The sequence below is a fragment of the Stenella coeruleoalba genome (assembly GCF_951394435.1).
Source record: "Stenella coeruleoalba genome assembly, chromosome: 4".
Classification (NCBI taxonomy): domain Eukaryota; kingdom Metazoa; phylum Chordata; class Mammalia; order Artiodactyla; family Delphinidae; genus Stenella; species Stenella coeruleoalba.
In genome coordinates this window covers 139,183,374-139,205,184 of record NC_137149.1, presented here as the reverse complement: position 1 = coordinate 139,205,184, position 21,811 = coordinate 139,183,374, and the positions used below count along the sequence as shown (strand labels likewise).

At 36.5% G+C, this 21,811-nt stretch overlaps 1 long non-coding RNA gene across 1 annotated transcript in view; it reads right to left on the bottom strand.

Moving 5' to 3' along the window:
- The window catches only part of LOC307185600, an 89,245-nt gene that overhangs the window by 50,653 nt on the left and 16,781 nt on the right, over positions 1 to 21,811 (bottom strand). The window contains exon 2 of the long non-coding RNA XR_013828104.1: positions 12,112 to 12,206. This is a non-coding gene — a long non-coding RNA (uncharacterized lncRNA). The remainder of the gene's footprint in view (positions 1 to 12,111; positions 12,207 to 21,811) is intronic.

Here is a 21,811-nt window from a genome sequence, read left to right as displayed (position 1 = left end):
GAACTTTATTGAACAATGTATTCACCCTTTTGTTCCACTACCTTCTGCCATTTTTAAGGCAACTTCATAATTCCATCTTGACAAAATTTTTTATCTTTTTGAGCAAAGAACTGTTCCAGGTGCCTTTTATATCCTTCCAGGGAATGGAAATTTTTTCCATTAAGAGAATTTTGTAAAGACCAAAATAAATGTAAATCCGAAGGTGCAATGTCTGGTGAATACGGCGGATGAATCAGAACTTCCCAGCCAAGCTGTAATAGTTTTTGCCTGGTCATCAAAGAAACATGTGGTCTTGCATGATCCTGATGGAAGATTATGCATTTTCTGTTGACTAAATCTAGATGCTTATCATCGAGTGCCGCTTTCAGTTGGTCTAATTGGGAGCAGTACTTATTGGAATTAGTCGTTTACTTTCCATGAAGGAGCTCATAATACAGGACTCCCTTCCAATCCCACCATGTACACAGCATCACCTTCTTTGGATGAAGACCGGCCTTTGGTGTGGCTGGTGGTGGTTCATTTCGTTTGCCCCACGATCTCTTCCGTTCCACATTATTGTACAGTATCCACTTGTGATCACCCGTCACAATTTGTTTTAAAAACGGAACACTTTCATTACGTTTCAGTAGAGAATCGCATGCAGAAAAACGGTCAAGAAGGTTTTTTTAGCTTATCTTATGTGGAACCCAAACATCAAAGCGACTCACATAACCAAGCTGGTTCAAATGATTTTCAACGCTTGATTTGGATATTTTGAGTTATGTCGGCTATCTCCCACGTGGTATAATGTTGATTGTTCTCAATTATTGTTTCAATTTGATCACTATCAACTTCAACGGATCTACGCGACTGTGGAGCATCATCCACCGAGAAATCTCCAGCACGAAACTTCGCAAACCACTTTTGACACGTTCAGTCAGTCACAGCACCTTCTCCATACACTGCACATATCTTTTTGTTTGTTTCAGTTGTGCTTTTACCTTTCTTGAAATAATAAAGCATAAAATGCAGAAAATGTTGCTTTTTTTCTTCCATCTTCAATGTTAAAATGGCTACACAAAAATTCACCAATTTTGATAAGTCTACTTTTAAATGCTCACTGATATGACAACTGTCACATACAATCTAACAAAATTGTTTCAAATGAAGTTAAAGACAACTAAGTGCTTCTAGAGCCATCTTATGGAAAAAAACGAACGAACATTTTGGCCCACCCAATATCATCTTCATTTGAAGGAAGTTTCACCATTTTTAATATGATCTTACCTGCTTTAAATAGACTTTTACAAACCTACACAGAAAATGGCCATTACAAACTGTATTACCTCCTTCTCATGACAACTAAACCTATAAGCTCTTCACACTTGTGTAAAAGATAAAAATAATAATAAATAGCTATAGGTTCTGTGCCTTGAAATTTTGTCAGACACTTTGCTAATCACCACACATTTTTCTCCTAACAACACTCTGAAATTCATATTATTCAGTCACAATTTCACAAGTGGTGACTATATAATAGAAATCAAGTAATTAATTACAGAAATTAAGTAATTAATAAGTGAAAGATATTTTATTGGAACCTAAGTCTATCTGACAACAAATTCTATAATGTTATCCATAATAGAAATATAATTTAATATCAACAGGTAGAATAATGGAGTAAAACTAAGTGTCATGAGTAATAATGTGCACTAGTTTCATAATGTTAAATAGGATGTTTATAATCATCCCCAGTCTAGCAATACAAATTGTGGCTCAGAAAAAAAAAATATATATATATATATATACAGTAGCTGCAAATTTTATATTCTTTCTTTTTCAAATAAAACTCACCCTGAAAAAATGGTGTTGATATTGTAGGCTGACTACTTTTAGTATTTATTTTCGCCATAGGTTTTTTATTACTATAAACAGCTATAAGTCTAAAATGATAAATTCCGGGGTGAAGACTTCAGCCTTCTGCTTGATTTTAATAATCCTCAAAAATACTTCTGTTTTCCTTAAATAGTAATTTTTCCTTTAGGTGGTTTTTGAGAAACCACTTTAAATTATTTAATATTACATGATTTAATATTTTCATGATTTTGTGATTTAATATTTGAGTAGTTGGAAAGTTATGGATAGTAGTTAAGTGACTGTCAAAGTACTTTTAAAGAAATACTGGCACTCTAAAGCTCACTGCTGTGTTATAAATAATACTTGTCTAACTAACTCACTCTCTGTATACTTTTCTATTTCTTGTTTATGTCTCTACTTTCTCTCCCTCACTCTCATTCTTTTTCTTTCACCTCTTCTTTTCCTTCTATTTTTCCTTAATTTAAATCCTAAGGAAGTGAAGTATATGTTTACACTTGGATGTCCTTACTGAGTAGACTGTTATGTCTTCTATTATTTATTTTTAAAAATAGGGAAGTGGAAGCTGATATTTCTCTTTACAAGTGGAGTAAAAAAGGAAGTAATAAATAGGTAACATTTTCTGTAAAACACTGGTTGTCTGTAACATTGAATCTAGCCCTCATCTCTAACAAGGAATAGGACATTAGTATTCACTTTCTTATACCCCAGCTTTTTTGTATTTTAAGTCCATCTGATGCAAATTCATTCAAATTCAACTAAATTTTAACACAGTACTTTTTGTCTCTCCAGGATTCTTCCAACTGTTTCTCATGTGCTCTAGATGAGAACCATATTTTTTTAAACATTGTATTCATCAAATTATTTTCCCTTATGTATAGATACTTTCCAACTCGACAGGTAACTGCTGTAAAGAAGTACAGCGTACAAAATTCCTTTATATAAATTTTGAATTGGTGATATGATTGCTTCCTTGTTTCAAGATCTTTTAAATTCCAGGTATACTCCTCCCCTTTTTCTATATCATTGAAAAGTATCTCTCTGTTTAAAAACTGTTTACAGTTAGCTTCAGGAGGTACTCTAATAATTTTTAATACTAAAGGTATTGCCTGTAGACATTGCTACACAGGTAACAATGTACAAGCTCAGCTTCCATTGTTATGTGAAAAATATTCCTTTTTACTCTCCCTCATCTTTTCTTTTTCCTCAAATGCACTGCAAATTTCCTTTATATCACATCATGATAAAGCAGTTTTTTTTGATGCAGTTGACAGAATGAAATGAAAATCTCATGTTTAAAAATAGTTTTTGCCTAAATTCAGCTATGTTAGTACTTCTCTATTAAATAATACTTTAGAGATTTTAAGTTTAAAATATTATAGATAATATGTTTGTATTTTATTGCATAATTGTAACTACATTGGTCATTTCAGGAATCATAGTAAAATATTAAAATTACAGAGCTTTGAAAACCTTTTCTTATATATATAAGAATATGCCTTTATTGTAATGCTACATCTGCACAAAGAAATCCTGCCTCTTAGAAATGATATTTATAACCAAAGCTCAATCTAGGCATATTGGTTGAAATATACATCAATGTTATTAGGTATATCACTAAAATTCTAAGGTCAAGATATATTGACATAAGGTGATTTTTTAACTTAATTACTTATTTTCAGTTTTTATCCAACTGAATTGTTTGTACTGGCTAATATGTCAAATTACTCAATAGAGTATAATATATAAGTATACAACATAAAGCTGAGGATCTTGTTTTTCCTTCTATGAGATATATTTTTATTTGTGACACATCTCCATGGGCTACTACATAAATAAGTTAAATTTCAGGTTAAGTACAATTACTTGTAGCTTAATCATTTTCTCCTAACTGAATTACAACAAACCAGCAATGTATGGTTATGCATGCCCAGTTCAGTTGTCCTAGGATATTTCATAAATCCTTTGAGGGTATCCTAAGCACTCAATTACTATTCTAAAGCTCCTTCAGAACTAAGTCCCTTTCCTACAACCGCAGCAGGTATGTTGGACACTACTTGAAAATCCCTTATAAAATTGAACAAATTGAACTTATTTGTGGTTGTTTGCAGATACTCAAATTGACAGCAGTGGATGTCTTTCAGGAATTCATTGAGGTGGCAGTGTACCGTGGCAGAAATAAATTGCTCATTTGCTTGATGGATGGGCAGAGGAAAGCAAGCAGTGTATGGAAGATTTCCCCAAAGGTCTCTGCTTCTTATGGCTATGGAGTATGAATTGAGGCATCACTTTGGCTGTTAAATGACTTGGCTGCTGAATTGGAAGCAATAACTGCTAATGTTGGACAGAAGATTAAGAGTTGCCATGCCCCCTCTGCTTTTGTTCTCTTAACCAAAAGAGACTTCACTACACCCAGGAGAAAATACATATTTATATTTCTGTAATGGCAATGTGGCATAAACTAAGTCACCAAAAGGGCAAAGTTTTCTATTAAATGTCTAGTAATAAATATCTCCATACATAATGATAGTTTGACATCCTTCTGTTTAGTTTGGCTTCATGCTGAAGGCTTTCAAGTCATTATTTTAATGAACATTCTGGCACAAATCTATGATGATTCTGAGTTACTGACCTTAAGCAATCAATGCTCTTCATGAAGGCACTTTAATGTACTAAGCATAGTAGTGGTATCACTGGCTCAGGTATGCTTGCTTGGAATATATAGACTACTTTTTGGATTCAAATGAACTGATTATAATATATATTTGCTCAATCAGTTCCTAGTTACTCACGAACTGCAGCAGTGTGTGTTTTTTTGTTTTGTTTTTTTGCAGTACGCGGGCCTCTCACTGTTGTGGCCTCTCCCGTTGCGGAGCACAGGCTCTGGACGTGCAGGCTCAGCGGCCATGGCTCACGGGTCCAGCCGCTCTGCGGCATGTGGGATCTTCCCGGACCGGGGCACGAACCCGTGTCCCCTGCATCGGCAGGCAGACTCTCAACCACGGCGCCACCAGGGAAGCCCAGCAGTGTGTGTTTTATACCGCAAGCACAGAGTTATCAGTCTATCATTCCATCTGTTTCTTTTAAATTTGAAACATTAAAAAAATAAACTATCTCATCTCATCTACTTCTAGCCAACTTTTTATTTAGCAGTTTTAAATCTCTTGAGATGAAAAGCTTTGCAAGACTTTATGAAATGTACAAATAATTGATAAGCTTTTAACTATTTTAGATATGCTAATTTTCCCCAAAACATCTAAAAATTCTATCCTTATTACTTAGCCTCTTTTTTTCTACTGATGAGTTATTTAGTCAATCCATTTTTACCACCACCTCCTAAAAATGGATCATTGCTTAATATTTATGCTGCAGTAATTTGTGCGTACCTCAAAAATACCATATATTGAATCATGGTCCCTGGATTTCCTATTATTTAAATTATACACATGAATACTTTTTTTTTTTCTTTTTTTGTGGTACGCGGGTCTCTCACTGTTGTGGCCTATCCCATTGCGGAACACAGGCTCCGGACGCGCAGGCTCAGCGGCCACGGCTCACGGGCCTAGCCGCTCCGCGCCATGTGGGATCTTCCCGGACCTGGGCACGAACCCGTGCCCCCTGCATCGGCAGGCAGACTCTCAACCACTGCGCCATCAGGGAAGCCCACACATGAATACTTTTTAGACCCTAAAGTACTGCCAGTTTACAGGTGTGATTTTTAATTAGTTAGATCTTACACATGACAACTCTGTATATGAGAGTAGGGAACACATTGACAATTTATTTACAGTTAAGTTATTCGAATCGTTCTAGTAATGGAAGTCAGTAATACCTCACCTATACGTAACAACAAGATATGATGATACTATATGTTATACTTTATTAAATAATAGACTAATAAAATAATGTCCTATAAAGAAGGAAGAAGCACTATTCTTTTCTTTAAAAATGTACTTTGTGAAAAACTTGATCTAAACTTGTCTCTGAATACCTATAAATTTCAAGAAAAAGTGTATCTGGTATAAGAAAACTAATGTCTTCTACTTTCAGGTGATGTGCGTGTGTGTGTGTGTGTGTGTGTGTGTGTGTGTGTGTGTGTGTCTGTGTTCAACCACACACACAGTTGCATCTGCACATATTATTTTTAAATTTAAAGTCCCCTTTTAAAAATACAAACAGACATACTTTTACTATTATAGATAAAAATATCCTGTAAACTTCAAACTGCAAAACTGTAATTCAATGTGTGAAACCAATACAGTCCATACTGACAGATAAAATTATATGCAGAGTGGAGGATTCAATTTAAATTAAGGTTAATTGATGCCATCTCTGTCAAAATTCCAATGATGGTTTTCACAGAAACAGAAAAAAAAATATACTAAAATTTGTGTGGAACCACAAAAGACCCTAAATAGTCTAAACAATTTGAGAAAGAAAAAAAAGCTGGAGTCACCATGCTCCCTGATTTCAAACTACTTTACACAACTATAGTAATTAAAACAGTATGGTATTGGCATAAAAACAGACACAAAGAGTAACGGAAAAGATTAGCGAGCACAGATATAAATCCATGCATATATGGTCAATTAATTTACAACAAAGGAGCCAAGAATATTCCATGGGAAAAGGACAGTCTCTTTAATAAGTGGTTTTGGGGGACTTCCCTGGTGGCACAGTGGTTAAGAATCCGCCTGCCAATGCAGGGAACATGGGTTCAATCCCTGGTCCGGGAAGATCACACAAGCTGCAGGGCAACTAAGCCCATGTGCCACAACTACTAAGCCTGTGCCCTAGAGCCCATGAGCCACAACTGTTGAGCTCATGTGCCACAACTACTGAAGTCTGATCACTGCAACAAAGAGTAGCTCCCGCTCTTCACAACTAGAGGAAGCCCGCGCACAGCAATGAAGACCCAATGCAGCCAAAAATAAATAAATAAATAAATTAATTAATTAATATACAAAAAAAAAATGGTGTTCGGAAAGTTGGGCAGCCACATGCAAAGAAATGAAACTGGATGACTATCTTATACCATACATAGAAATCAAATCAAAATGGATTAAATATTTGAACATAAGACCTGAAACCATAACACTCTTAGAAGAAAACATAGGCAGTAAACTCCTTGACATAGGTGTTGGTGATAATTTTTTGAACCTGGCACCAAAAGCAAAAGCAAAAAAGCAAAAATAAACAAATGGGACTACATCAAACTAAAAGGTTTATACACAACAAAGGGAACCATCAACAAAATGAAAAGGCAGCTTACTGAATGGGAGAAAATATTTGCAAATTACATATGTGATAACAGGTTGATAAGCAAAATATATAAATAGCTCATACAGCTCAATGGCAAAATAATAATCACCATCATCATCCCATTAAAAAATGGGCAAAAGATCTGAAGAGACATTTTTCCAAAGAAGACATACTGATGGATAACAGGTTCATGAAAAGATTCTTAACGTCACTAATCATCAGGGAAATGCAAATCAAAACCACAGTGAAAAATCACCTGACCCCTGTTAGAATGGCTATAATTAAAAAGGTAAGAAATAAAAAGTGTTGGCAAGGACACGGAGAAAAGGGAACACTTGTGCACTGTTAGTGAAAATGTAAATTAGTGCAGCCACTATGAAAAACAGTATGGAGTTTCATCAGAAAAGTAAAAATAGAACTACCATAGGATCAAGCAATTCCACTTCTAGGTATTTATCTGAAGAAAACGAAAACATTAACTCCAAAAGATATATGCACCCCCATGTTCATTGCAGCATTATTTCCAATAGACATGATAAGAAAACAACCTAAGTGTCCATTGATGGATTAATGAACAAAAAAATTTTGGTGTATATATACATAAAATGAAATCTTATTCGGCCATAAAAATAATGTAATCTCGCCATCTGAAATAACATAGCTAGACCTCCAGGGCTTATGCTAAGTGAAATAAGTCAGACAGAGAAAGCCAAATACCATATGATCTTTCTCATACATGGAATCTAAATTTTTAAAAAACGAAAATTAAAAAATAAGCTCATAGATATGGAGAACAGATTGGTGGTTGCCAGGAGGAGGAGGATAGGGGAATGGGCGAAATGGGTGAAGGGGTCAAAAATAAAGAAATAAAAGATCACCTAGCCAAAAAAAATCCACTGGAAGTCCAAATGGAACAAAAAGATGCAAAAAGGGCAAATTCTCCCTCTTTCTTAATTCCCTAAAAAAGATAAAATGGAAACTTGAATGGTGATGAAGATACCTTTAATATCCTTGTAGTCTTCTGTTCCTGAAATATTTATTATTGATACGTATCGCACATAATAAATGCCGAATAAATATTTCAGGATCAGATTGAATTTATGACAAAATTATGTGGTTTTTCTTCATAACAGACCATTCAATAGTAAAACTAAATAAGAAGGTTAAAACAATTAGCTGAATATGTGATAAAAACAAACTATATTTGAAGAAGAGATCTTGAGTAGCATTGGTATACATATTTCATACAGGAAAAGGGATTGCAGCTCTCTTCTTCAATTCATCTTCTCAAAGCAGGAAATAAGTCCATGTCCTCTTGGGCTTGTAAAGCCATCATTTACCAGCTATTATCCCAAATGTATATTTTCTCCTTCTTTTGGTCTTGGTGAATTATTGCATAGCATGAATATAAGCACTGGTTTTAAAGAAGAGACTTTCTCTAAGAAATAAAATATCTTAATTCCCTCTGTAAAATTCCTGTTACATCCAGATATCCACCTGTGTTATTTTTCAAATGCATGTGGGACGACGGGGAACTAATCAGATGAGATGCTGCTGAATATTTTAACCATATCAGAACTCAGGTCTATGAGTGAGAGAAGGCCAGTTCCAATTAGTACCTAGAGCAAACTTTTCCAGAATCCTTTCAGCAACTTTACCCATAAAAAAGAAATTAAAGCGAAATAATGGACCAGATTTTCACCATTGAGAGAAAGAAAGAGAGTGCCTCGTATCTGGGCCAAGCATTTGCTTTGAGAATGTTGGTAACTTGACACTCCAGAAGGTGGGGAAAGCCAGCTCTGCCAAGAAATGGTCACAGTGTTATGTTTAAACCTCTCACTGGAAAGAATCAGTGAGGGTTTGGCCCTAGGGCAAAGGATTGCTCTCATCCTTCATATCAATACAACTCAACTGTGCAGAACCCTTCTTTATTTAGCTCTGTATGACACTAAACATAGATCTTGGAAAACTTAAACCTTTAGGTATGATAGGAAGGGGCAGTCAAATAAACATTCAGCTTGACTAAGGCATTTGACAGAATCAGAGACTTCACAGTCAGCAGGGGAGTTGCTCTGCCAAAAATCAAATGAATCAAAGAACTTGCCAAGAAACCAGCTAGCAAGGAGGGGGTGTGCAGGCAGCCACTACAGAGCCCAAGTCTGCTCCTAGAAAATCTGTTCAAGAGCTTGGCTTCTGGGGGTTAGGCTGCCAACGGCCAAGTGTGTGGCCACAGCTGTTCGTTTGAAGGGAGAAGCTGAAGTACACAAGGGTAAGGGGGAAGAGTGGTCAAGAACACAGCAATGTCAAATAGATCTTCTAGATCCGAAGCTGAGGTGTTTTCTTGCTGTCATAATATGCAGCTACTTTTGAGTGGAGGTGGTTTCGTTTTTCTGAATTGCCATATGATGCACCAGAGGTAAAGGATAAGCCACTGCATAGAACTGAAGTGAATTCTGCAATACCCTTTGAAAATACCATCCTTGATGTTTTGGCAAATCTAAAATTATGTAGCAAGCAGAAACAGTTTCAGTACACTATTTCTATTCGTCTCTCATTACAAAGGCACTGGCTGATTTAATGCCAACCCATAACAATTCAGGGATCAAGGGGCCTGCTTGCACTTTCCTCCTAAATTAAGCCCCAAAAGACAAACCTTTCCTCTTATGTCATCCATATCCTCAAAACTGATCTTTCGTAAGCTTCATTCTCACACACCTATTTGCTCCTCTAGAAATGATACAAAAGTATAATATCATTATTGTTAACAAAGATGTATGCTATTTTAGGTCTAGTTTGAGTTTTGGAGGCCCAACCCCAGAGGATCTGGTTCACAGAGTTGTAGAAAAATAACTCATTTGCCTCTAATAGTAAATCAAGGAAATGCACTGCTCAATGGTAGAGGCAGGTTAGGAAGCATCATACAAGCAATGAGCTGACAGCTGTTACACCACAGGCTCAGGTCATTTAGAGGAGACATTGGCCATAGTTCAGGAGCTGGCTTAGAATCCCTTGCTAAGTCAGAATTAACCCTTTTATTTCTGGATGATGGGGATGTATAGTGGGTGCCAGAGAGGACTTTTTGGGTGACTCAGGGGTTCTGGGGATTTCAGAGCAATGGCTACTTACCAAACTACATGTAATTATTTCAATATTTGATCAACTGGTTTGTTCTACCATTGTGTACCATTTGAAGTAAGGTAATAAGCATTACAGAATAAATAACGCGCTGATTTAACAAAACTAAAACACAGAAATGGTATAAGGGAGACTGATCAAGAGCTACTTTGTTTGAGGCTCTCTGAGTTGGTGACATTTGAATTGAAATCTGGATAATGAGAAGGAAAGTGTACTGGAAAACTGTTGGGAAGAATATTCTAGGGGATGTGACCAGCAAGCACACTATGTGACTTAAAATAGAATCAGCATTAGAGCACATGTATTCATATGTTCCTAAACATTTAGAAATTAATGTGAAAATATTATATAACAAAGATGCTAGAGTGAAAGAAATGAGAAAGAGCTAGGAGAAGCAGAGCTGTCAACAGGGGATAGCTTAGGGAATTATGGTTAAAAATATAAACACTATGGAAATTTGAATGCAAATGCTAATTTCTCAATGAGGGGGTCATTAATTACATAAAAATTAGGCCTAAAATTTAAGAACTGTGGATGGATCAGATGCTTGGTTTTCAAGGTGCCAAGGGAGAGACTTCTGAAGTATGACCATGTTCAAATATGAGATCAAGTATTTGCAACCACTTGGTTCATAGTCTCCTGTATCCACACTTTTGAGTATTTTTCTCTGACAATGAATCTGAGCTTGGCCATACAGTTTGCTTTAGCCAAGCAAATGTGATGCAATGAAAGGCTTTAAAAGTTCTTGTGCATCAGGGCTTACTTTCTCTTCCCGCTTTTGGAAACCTGAGATCACTATGTGACGAAGTCCAGCTAGGCTACTAAAAGGTAAGGGACCACTTAGAGCAAAGACACCCAGCTGAGACCACCAGATCAAGCCACCTGCCCACTGCAGCCTCCACTTGAACCATCCTAGCCAAGAACAACCTAGCCAATGCACAGAACCATGTGAAATATCATATTTGCTTCTTTTTTTTTTTGCTGTACGCGGGCCTCTCACTGTTGCGGCCTCTCCCGTTGTGGAGCACAGGCTCCGGACGCGCAGGCTCAGCGGCCATGGCCCACGGGCCCAGCTGCTCCGCGGCATGTGGGATTCTCCCGGACTGGGGCACGAATCCGTGTACCCTGCATCGGCAGGCGGACTCTCAACCACTGCACCACCAGGGAAACCCAATATTTGCTTCTTTAAATCACTAAGATGGTTTGCCACACAGCACAAGTTAACTAATACTGGGCCAAAGAGGAGAAATGTGCGAGTAGCAAGTATCTGAAGTAAAAGTGAAGTATATTGTGGGAAAAAAAGAATTGCTTAGATGCCTGGATCCTAAGGTAGTAACGATATCAACAACACGAAAAACTGCCAAGAAATTTAATTCACTTCAATTCCAATTCCAGAGAAATAAAATAAGGAGTATGAATGCTGTGCCAAGCATTATGCTAAGAGCTAAGGTATAAAAATAAACACCCCTCCCTTCAAGTGGCTCAGAGATTCAGGATAGAGGGGGAGGGGTGGGTGGTGAAGGCCATGTTGTTTAGGAATTATTTCAGTGTTGTGTCAGTTCCCAGGGACCAGTATCTCACAACTTCAAGTTTTAAAAACTATGAAGCAAACCACATTTCATTTCTATTTTCTCTTCTAAAAACAGCTCTTTTTCCCTCAAATTAATTATACTATTATTAGTATATATGCACATACTTTTACATATTTTTAAAAGATTCCTCTCCACAGATTTTAGGGAAAGATAATTTTTAGGAATGACTACGAGTGATTTTGAAGTGTAATGACTGAAAACGTTACACCTATGCCATACAAGTGTACTTAACCCTCCTCCACTACTCCCTCCCTTGCCCACCATTTACCTGCTACAGTAGGAGACTGATCCATAGCTTGAGCACATTATCCTCCTCACCTACTCAGTCCTCTTAAAGTGGACACTGGAGCAGAACAAGAATGGCTGTAAAAGGAAACAGACTTTATAAGGCATAAAAATTGGCAATCTATTTTACTTTTTTTTTTTTTTGGGCCACACTGCATGGCTTGTGGGATCTTAGTTCCCCAACCAGGGACTGAACCTGGGCCCCCGGCAGTGAAAGTACTAAGTCCTAACCACTGGACCACCAGGGAATTCTCTTTTGTGTGTGTGTGTGTGTGTGTGTGTGTGTGTGTGTGTGTGCGCGCGCACGTGGGTTTTTTTAAAATCAGTTTTTAAATTCTCTTCCCCCAAAGAACAACTCCTGACGTCATCTAGTCATGTTCTTCTCTATACAAAACCCCACACAGATCCCTCTTTGCAGTCCTACAAAGGCATGTCAGGATCTGGGGTCACATAAAATCAGAAGAAGGCAACCACAGAGCCCCTGTTTCCCATACATTCTGACCTTTCTCCCTGCAGTTGCAGATATTCAAATGAAGGCATGATTATGAATATTTAATATTATTCCTTTCCCATATCTTGCATTCCCTTCTTAGGCTCTCCATCGCTTCCCCAAGTTATTGTTTGCAGATACTTTACCTTATGTAAAAGTTGTTGTTGTTGTTTTAAATAAAGGTCTTATTTATGTTATAGCAGTAGGTTTTTATTTTGATGGATTAAAAAAACTGTGGGAATCTGAGTTTCTCATGGAATTCAATAAAAAGAGATTAGACTTGTACACATGTCTTCCTATTTCCTAGCTACATTTCTCTGTGGAATGCAAGTGTTTGTGTAGTCTTGTTACCTTTCTAGGCTTAGGATCATTCACAATCTGTCCTGAAGACTGGGCTATAAAGCAAAAATTAAGTCAAATGTTTTGGCATAGAATGCTTTGAAATGAGCATTCCTACAGGATGGAAAAGAAAGATATTGTTAATAAGGACAAGCTGTAGGCATAATTATAAATAAGTGAATTCTAAATATGCTACCTCTCTGTCTATTCTCTCTGTGTCACTGGGCACTTCCTCTCAAGTTCACAGAATCAGAATATCCCCAAGTTGTTTTGAGCTCTTCAATGTGATGACTCACTGGATCCTATATTTCTTTAATTTCATTAAAAACATTACAAGTCATTTTATATCACTCTTCCTACTCATTCCCATTATTTCCAGGGTCATTGCTTTTCAGAAAAAGTGCACAGAGTAATTTGAGGAAAGACACTCATTATTCACTACTTTTCACCAAGGGCCTAACATCATGCCCTGCGTGTATTAGGCCATTAATAAATACTTGTTGACATTGATCTGATCCTTTTTTGCATTCTGAATCCCCTACTCCCAGAAACAAAGGAAAGTTATATAAGTTCCAGTGGACAAAGATTTTCAGTTGTAGGGAACAGGGCTGTTTACAGTGGCTGCTTCAGTGCACATCTCCAGAGGTTGCTCTTCACACTTGGTCTTAAGAATATCATCTCCTCGGAAGTGTGCACTGCCATCTGTGTAACCAGAACAGCCACTCTGAAATTACTGTACCACAATTTAAAGTCCTTTAAACTCCAAACCATGGTACTATTGTTTACTGTAGAGATTGTAGGGAATTGTCTAGGTATAAATAAGCAAAATCCTCTTCACAGACCTCAAGAAAAAATAAAATTTATGGAAGAACACAGAAGGTAGGAAGAAAAGTAGGCCCTCACTAAGGTCTGGGATTAAGAACTGCAGGTTGAGAAACAAGGATTACTCTCTGGGTTTCCATAATGCTCTGTGGTTTCCTATCTCTCCTCCTGCAGACTGCCTCTTTCTGGTTCTCTCTAGCTCCAGTTCTCCATGCATTCCAGCTTCACTGCCAAAAGTCACTGGAAATTCTTTATTATAATTTCAAATTTCTAGGAGAAGGAATTGGGTTAATCAAGCTTGGACCAGGTGTCCACCTCAACTGCAGCCAAAAAGGAGGATTAAATATAAGTCCCTGTTTTCTCATCTGAAATTCTGGGACATAAAACTGCAAACTCAATGAGAAAGAAGTATGAGGGTGGAAAGGAAATTCCAGATATCATCACTAGGACACGAGATCTATATAAATGTATGCTTATTATCTCCCCCAAATACAAACCAACAACTGCTTATAATGTGTATCATAACACTATGTTCCAAGAAACATTCAAATATCTTTTTAATATATTCATCATATAATTCTCATATCAAACATATGATTTAAGTATCAATATTATGCTCATTTCATGGATGGGAAATCAAAGTTCAGATTATTTAATTAATTTTTCCTGAGGTCATGTGCTAATAGGGAGCTACTTTTCCACTTACTCTGTATCTGTCTTGTCACCACTTCTCTCAGATAGAGTTTTTTGGTTTTGTTTTAATCTCTTGAAGCGCTTAGCCCAGTGTCATGAATAGAGTAGGTAAGCAAACAGACTAGGTTAACTGAATTAAATGAGATGTTGAAGAAAATGAAAAGCTAGGTAACTTCCGTCTTTACTTTGTAAATATGGTATGGTATAGGTTTATAGAGAATTACTGGAACTGTTTTATATTTAGATTGGCCTTTTGTGACTATGTTAAAACAGCTATATTCAAGGGTTTTGAGATTATCCTGCTTTTCTTTTTTTCTTTTTTACATCTTTATTAGAGTATAATTGCTTTACAATGGTGTGTTAGTTTCTGCTTTATAACAAAGTGAATCAGTTATACATATACATATGTTCCCATATCTCTTCCCTCTTGCATCTCCCTCCCTCCCACTCACCCTATCCCACCCCTCTAGGTGGTCACAAAGCACCGAGCTGATCTCCCTGTGCTATGCGGCTGCTTCCCACTAGCTATCTATTTTACATTTGGTAGTGTATATATGTCCATGCCGCTCTCTCGCTTTGTCACAGCTTACCCTTCCCCCTCCCCATATCCTCAAGTCCATTCTCTAGTAGGTCTGTGTCTTTATTCCTGTCTTACCCCTAGGTTCTTCATGACATGTTTTTTTTTTTAATTCCATATATATGTGTTAGTATACGGTATTTGTCTTTCTCTTTCTGACTTACTTCACTCTGTATGACAGACTCTAGGTCCATCTACCTCATTACAAATAGCTCAATTTCATTTCTTTTTATGGCTGAGTAATATTCCATTGTATATATGTGCCACATCTTCTTTATCCATTCATCCAATGATGGACACTTAGGTTGTTTCCATCTCCTGGCTATTGTAAACAGAGCTGCAATGAACATTTTGGTACATGACTCTTTTTGAATTATGGTTTTCTCAGGGTATATGCCCAGTAGTGGGATTGCTGGGTCGTATGGTAGTTCTATTTGTAGTTTTTTAAGGAACCTCCATACTGTTCTCCATAGTATCCTGCTTTTCAAATGAGCAGTTCCCCATAGTGAGCTGCAGTAGATAAGCCAATTCATTTCCATCCCAAAGCACTTTAAATAAACAATAAAAGTACAGCACATTCTTGTAAAGGATATTTTTGTTTGTCTTACATGTGCTGTTGGACTATTTTTAAATGTACTTATTAGGACTAGTTTCAGTTCATTGTTGAAAAAAATAATTTGTATTAAACTGACTTATTTGAATCACAGAAACTAAGAAATTAAATCTTTTGAAAGAATATTTTCAAGAATAATGAGATATTTCAAGGTAAAATCCAATCATATGATTTAAGGAACAAATTTCCTTCTTGTTTGCTTAAATGCTGATGGAATTTACTAAGGATTTACTATTATATTTGCTAAGATTAGATGAGCAGGTGTGGCACAGTATATTTCATTCATGTTAGTGACCACAAGCTCTTAAGGAAATGCTTTTTAACTTGAATGTCATTTAGATGTGTTTTTCAAACCTTTATTTCATCCAAATCCTCCACAGGCCAACCGGGATGTGTTTACCACTAATCAGGAAGGGAATTATGGCAAACAGTATGCGTAGGAACTGGCCAAGGTACTATCATGATGTTCAATTTGCTGGACTATATCCAGGGTAGCACAAATCAAATTGGATTCCTAAACATTTGATCTGATCTCCTTGTGAAGACAGCAATGGGAGAAAAAACAAACTGTGAGTGTCCATCTGATTAATGGCCTTTGTTCAACTTCCATGATGGTGAGCAAAAGTCAAACTGATCAGCCAAATAATATCCTGAAAGATATTAATCTCATGGTGTTAGGGCTGGAAGAGACCTTAGGGATCACCTGGTGAACGCCCTCACTTAATAATTTAGTAAACCCAGTCTCACAGAGAATGCATTTTACTCAATGTTTCACTTTTAGTAATTGGAAAAGCCAAGCTGAAACTTCATATTTCTTGCCTCCAAACCACTGTCTTTTCAGTTAGCAATTTCTGAGACCAAGGGTTAGAGAATGGGGGGATGAGCTCTGAGGAAGGGATGGAGCAGTGGGGGGAAAAGGAAATACTACTTTAAGGATGTTGGTGTCCTGTGATGTTTTAATGGGTAGTGTTCTACCCATGATAAGTCTACCTAAATACTTACATACAAGAGACTAAGAAACTATCACAGGAGGCTATAAGTTAGTTCCATTTTCTCAAGGGCCATTTTCAGTTCTCTTTAATTAATTGCCTCATCATAATGGGGTTGTATCTCTTGCTGAGGGTACACCTGTATTATTTTTTTTCCATTAATATTTTCATTTATTCAGTGGAATGCTGGAGCTGCCCTATATCCATCTGGGAGTCAACTGTTAAATTGTCATGAATTTTGTGAGCTAGTGGTTAAATACAGGCATTACTAAAAATTAAATAATATAAACTTACAGTGAAATAAATTATGTTAAAATCATAGAGCTAAATACTCAAAACTCATCATTTCCTGTTTATTTTACTATAATTTACTGGTATCTATTATTCACTATTTACTATTGTCCATTTTACTGTTATTTTTAGGTTAATTATATCTATCCTTACCTGTACAGTAGAAGTACTACATATGAAGTACTACATATGAAGTGTGCTATGCAAATCCCTTCCCAACTTTTAATCAGTCATGTATATTTGGTAGTTTGAAATCAGCCACAGCAGGAGTATTTATACCTTGAAAACCAGCAAACAGTACAAGCCAGGGCTCGATACATTGATTTCTTTTCTACTCCCAGAGAGCTGATTTTTGCATTTACCAGCACACAACTACTTATAATCCACTTATCCTCCACCTTGCACCTTAAGAAGTTGAGATCTCAAGTCAGCTACCAGTTCTAAACAAAAAGTCCTAAGCTACCTAATGCATTTCAACTTTCTAGCAGGCTGGCGTATACTTGTGTATTTATTAATAGGATGCGATAGTTTGACACTGTGGCAGGAAACTGGGCTACGGAGGCAGATAGACCAAAGTTTCAATCTTATTTCTGCCAACTGGTGACTTTTCTTAACATCCCAGACTTTAGTTTCCTTATACATAATGTATGGGTATAATAATACCTATTTCACATTGTTGTTTTGAAGATTAAATAGGACAAACAACATAAAATACTCGAAACATTGGTTGAATTTGTACACAGTTAATAAAACTAATATTCTTATTCCATAGTAACCAGAGAAATTTCTGTGTATCCAAAAACAATAGTAGCAACAACAACAAAAAAGGTTCTAAACCATTCTCATGTTTATGCATTGGGATTTGAAGCCAGGCTGGTATGAGTACAATAGGATTGAATGTGACTGAAAATTTGCCACACAGGTCACAGCCACGCAAGAAGCAGTGACCCGTAAATACTAGCACCACAATGTGGAACCCCTGTAATGAAGTGGACCAGACCCACTAAAGTTTTGAGTGCACCACGCATATAGAAACATAGGCTTGCACTAGCTTCATCAAAGTGTGAATACAAAGTAGGTGCCAGCCTACTTCCCAAACATCACTCTTCCCATAAGTATATCAAAGTTTGCCCTGTCCATCCTCATGATGTTTTATCTCTATTTACAGAATTCTGTGTAGTGAAACAGCAGAGTTATGAAAATGTCATTGAAGTTTGTTTTTTTTTCCCCCCAAAAGAAGTACCCCAGAGGTTTTTGTAGTAGCTCTTAAACCAGCCGTTATTCTAGAGCTGTACCATGTTACAGGGGGAAATAAAGGCCAGTTGATAAGAAAGCAGACATTGAGTTTTTCTTCAGAAAAAGTAATCTGCCACAGAAACACACAGCAGGGAATATTATATTTGAAAGGATTTCTACACTTCCAGCCGAGAGGGTCTGACTTCACTAACTGATACGGTCACTGACACGGAAAATGCAACGTACATTCTTGGGTATGCCTAGCTCTAGCAGTGAGATACAGTGTGTTTGAGATGTGAATGTACCAGGGCCTGGAAAGAAATGGGCAGAGGTTTTTGAGAATGTAGGCTGGCCCTGAAACTAATGAAAAAAGGGCATAGGAAGAGAGAGAGGAGAGAGAATGGCTACAAAATGGTTAAGGGAATAGCTTTTGTTATGGATCAAGTATATTCTAAGTTACTGCTCATTTTCAAGTCCCCCATCCCTATATAAAAACTGATACAATTGAGGTTTATCAAAAATGTTATCCTTTTCCTTTTCTCCTTAAGGCCCCCCCACTAAGAAAAAAAGTTCTTGCGCTTGAATTTTAGGCTATTGACCTAGAGTTCCCACCTGCCAGAGCAGTTCTGCTGAAGAACCTAATCTGGATCATTCAAACAGCCAGGCAAATATGCCTATGTTTGCTCTCCCACTCCATTTCAATTCAGGCCACGTGAGCAGTCTGTACAGAGTGCAAAATAACAGGAGTACGCTTGGATACACGTCTCTATAGCCCTGAGTTATCACCTCCCAAACAGCTTCAGATGCTGGTGATGATTCTACAAAGACAAAATCACCACTTCTTACTATGGCCACTTGGAAAATCATCTTTAGCTTTCACAGTCCACGGTCCTGTTGAAAGCTGCTAATCCCCCTTATAGTGCACTGATCCCTAATTTGTGGGACTGGTATGATTTTTACTATTTTCCTTCTTATCGATAACTTATAAAATGAAAATATCCTAATTCAGTAATTCTTACAAATTTATTTATAATATATTTGCAAAATATGTATTCATTAATTTTCATGAAAACAAAAAATTTTAACTCAGGCCTTAGGATAATTTCCTGTTCCGAGTTAGACTTAGTGTCATGGTTTTGAGATATTTGAAAAGTGTTGTCGCAAAGTGTAATGCAGATTCTAGTTTCCGTTTAAACTGCGGTGTGGGCAATCATCCTTTCATCCTTGTTTTTTATCTAAGATCTGAGCTGTTTGAATTGTACTGTAAACTTGAAACGGTATGACTGCAATAAAATCGCTTGAAATACCTTACAGGATGAAAGAATTCTATAAACACCCATAAACTCCAAAAGCACTGATTGGATTTTCCTTGGTAAACAAAAACTGGGTGTGCATATGGAGAATAAGATAAAGAACTGCTCTCTGTCCGTTTAAAGCTCTTAGGGGATCTGTGTGTGTGTGATATTCTACATACTGTTAAAATTGCATCTGTGAGCATGTGCACAATATGCAGTGTATGATTATTTTAGAAAAAGATCAGATCATGTCAGGAGTGTTCAGTTCTAATCTCATATTGGACAAAACAACAATTACCCCTTAGGTTCTTCATCAGTAAAATGACATTAACTTACATTTCCCCATTTTAGTGAACTAAATTATAGATTCAAAGCTCTCAGAAATTCAAAAAACTATGCAAATGACACATCTCTTCCTTGATATTTCAATATCTATATTGAGATCTCCACCTTAACCTTTATGAAAGATTCCATTTAAAACCATATAGTTTTACCCTCTGCAGTCCATTTTCAATTCTCTTGTATCCGACTGGAAAGGGAAAGATTACTCCTCAGGATTCTTATTCTAGTTAAAAATGGTTAAGCACTACAGATGTGGCTTTTTTTTTTTCCTTTCAGCATAGAATTTGATGAATAAAGCAGAAGGCTGTGTGGGAGAAGTGTTTAACTCTATGTTCAATTGATCATCTTTTACGAAAGTTTGTGAATGTAAGTTAAGGAGAAGGAGAAAAAAAGTTAACATCAACTTTCTGAACACCTACACTTTTTAAAAGAAATAAGAATCATAACAATAGGTAAATCCAGTTTTCTTAACTAGTGGGTATGCACAAGACAAGACTATTTATAAGAAATATATTAACATATTAGTGGCTTATCCAAACTATCCTCATACTCCCAACTCCTAGGGTTGCTACATTCTAAAATTGGTAAATTAAAGCATCTTAAAATGACTTGCATTTATAAGAACTGTTAAAAATTTATACTGCCATTGAGCACTTCAGCTCTTGGAGATGGTGGACTAATATGTTGCAAGCCATTACAGTAGTGGATACATCTTTTTTTTTTTTTTTTAAGATTTTTTAGAGCAGTTTTATTCACAATAAAATAGAGAGGAAGGTAAAAGATTTCCCATATACCCCTGTTCCATACATATATAGTCTCCCCATTATCAACATCTCCCAGACTGCTGCATTTTTTACCATGGATGAACCTACATAGATGCATCATAGTAACCCAAGGTCCACAGTTTCATTAGGCTCAGTCTTGCTGCTGTATATTCTACAGACTTGGGCAATTGTAGTACAGCATGTATCCACCGTTATAGTAACACACAGAGTATATTCACTGCCCTAAAAATCCTCTGTGTTCTGCCTATTCATCCTTCCTTTGTCCCTAAGGCCTAGCAATCAAGTGATCTTTTTACTGTCTCCATAGTTTTGCCTTTTCTATAATGTCATATAGTTGCAAATCATACATTATTTAGCATTTTCAGATTGACTTCTTTTACTTTCTATTATGCATTTAAGGTTCCTTTATGTCTTTTTTATGGCTTAATAGCTCATTTCTTTTTAGCTTTGAATAACATTTCATTGTCTAGATATACCAGTTTATTTATCCATTCACCTACTGAAAGACATCTTTGTTACTTCCAAGTTTTGGCAAATATGAAGAAAGCTGCTATAAATATCCATATGCAGGTTTTTGTGTAGACATAAGTTTTCAACTCCTTTAAGTAAATACCAACGATCATATGGTAAGAGTACGTTTAAGTTTGTAAGAAACCACCAAACTGTCTTCCAAAGTGCTGGTCCATTTTGTTTTCACACCAGCAATGATGAGAGTTCCTGTTGTCCACATCTTTGTCAGCTTTCAATGTTGTCAGTGTTCCAGAATTTGGCCATTCTAATACCTATTTAGTAGTATCTCATTGATGTTTCAATATGCATTTCCCTCATGACATACAATGTGGAACATCTTTTCATATGCTTATTTGCCATCTGTACATTTTTCTGGTGAGATGTCTGTTAAAGTCTTTTGCCCATTTTTTAATCAGGTCATTTATGTCCTTATTGTAGTGTTCTGAGTTCTTTATATACATTGGATACCAGTTCTTTATCAGATGTGTCTTCTGCAAATATTTTATTTCAGCCTGTGGCTTTTCTTCTAACTCTCTTGACATTGTCTTTCACAGAGCAGAAGTTTTCATTTTAATGAAGTCCAAATTAGCATATATTTCTCTGTGGATCATGTCTTTGGTGTTGTATCTAAAAAGTCATCACCAAACCCAAAGTCATCTAGATTTTCTAACATTTTAACTTCTAGGAGTATTATAGTTTTG